Raw genomic sequence first — 1,323 nt, 5'->3', positions numbered from 1 at the left:
TGAAAGTAACACTGCTGAAACGTGGGCTCAACTGTAATAACAGCTATTTCTGTTCTTCAGTTAATCTTATCGACCGTGAAGACAAATGTACCGTCATGGGGTATTCATAGCTTTATTTTAATACTGAGAGAATTACTTCAATTAACTTGAAGTGGCTGCGAGCAGGCCTATTAATCGTTAATGTTTAATCTGCCCTGCAGTTGAAATTGACGCGCGCGCATTCGTAATTTTCTTTATTTAACATACAAGCCCGTGTTATCACGAGAGATGTTTACCTCGGTTTTGTTTTAACTTTAGTGAAGTGAAAGTTTTAATCGTGTAATCACAGTAGCAAACCTCGGTAAATGGCGGAAAAATCAAAAGTAAGCCAACCCAGGTTTGTCGACAGTTGAACGCCTCCTCAGGCATGGTTTAGCTCAGTAACCGACGGTAACCGAGTAAACGCAGACGTTGTCGCGAGATCTTGGCAGCAAGTGTCCACGCGTGCAGCGCGTAAAGAAGAGAAAAATAGACAAAGATTCCTCCTAATGTAAGTAGGTTTCAAGTCAGCGGCCAAAATACCTGAGTAAACTCATGTTTAGGCAAAGAAATCCCGGACTTCTGTTTCCCATTCATCGTCAAGTGCCAAAAGCGTTTTACCCGGGGGGAATACTTCCAGAAAAGTTGGGTGGGGGTGTGCGGCCCGCTTCCCAAAACCCTTACCCTATATATGGTCAAAATAGCCAAAATCAGCTAAAATCGATACCCTATTTATGACCAAAACGGCTGAAAAACCATACCCTTTGGGACCTCATATACCTATATAGCTCATATAAGGGAGAACCCCCCGGGTCGTTTCCTTTCTGTTAGAAGCTCAGTAGCTTAGTAGCAGCGTACAGGCAGGCGCAACTAGGAGAAGACCTACCACAAATAGAGAGAAAAAAAAAAATCATAATTGAGGTCTATGGAGAAGAAAAGCAAATGTTAGAATTTAAAGCAGCCCCGAATAAGAAGAAGTACCGGTAGACATTTACGTAGCCAGGGCTCCGTAGCAGATGCCGTTTCAGGTTTTTTGCATCTACAAAGCTTTACATTTAAGGAGAGTTCGGCTCGACATCACCGCAAGCAAATTGACAATGACCTGCGTTCGGCATTGGAGTAAAGTCAAATTTTATAAGTTTCCAATAGTTTCTGAGCAACAATACAGCAATTGCTTTCCGAGAAAACCTCAAACCGTCCGTTGTATGCGGCCTACTTTCGTTAATTAGTTTCGTGTAAACAGCTTCTCTAATAACTCAGTGCGGTTTAGTTACGAAACCTCGGTAAGCAGTAACCGTAGTAAAC

The sequence above is a fragment of the Orbicella faveolata genome, unplaced genomic scaffold (genome assembly GCF_042242905.1).
Source record: "Orbicella faveolata isolate gen_17 unplaced genomic scaffold, um_ofav_v1 contig_24, whole genome shotgun sequence".
Classification (NCBI taxonomy): domain Eukaryota; kingdom Metazoa; phylum Cnidaria; class Anthozoa; order Scleractinia; family Merulinidae; genus Orbicella; species Orbicella faveolata.
Note: the sequence above shows the minus strand (reverse complement) of the source record.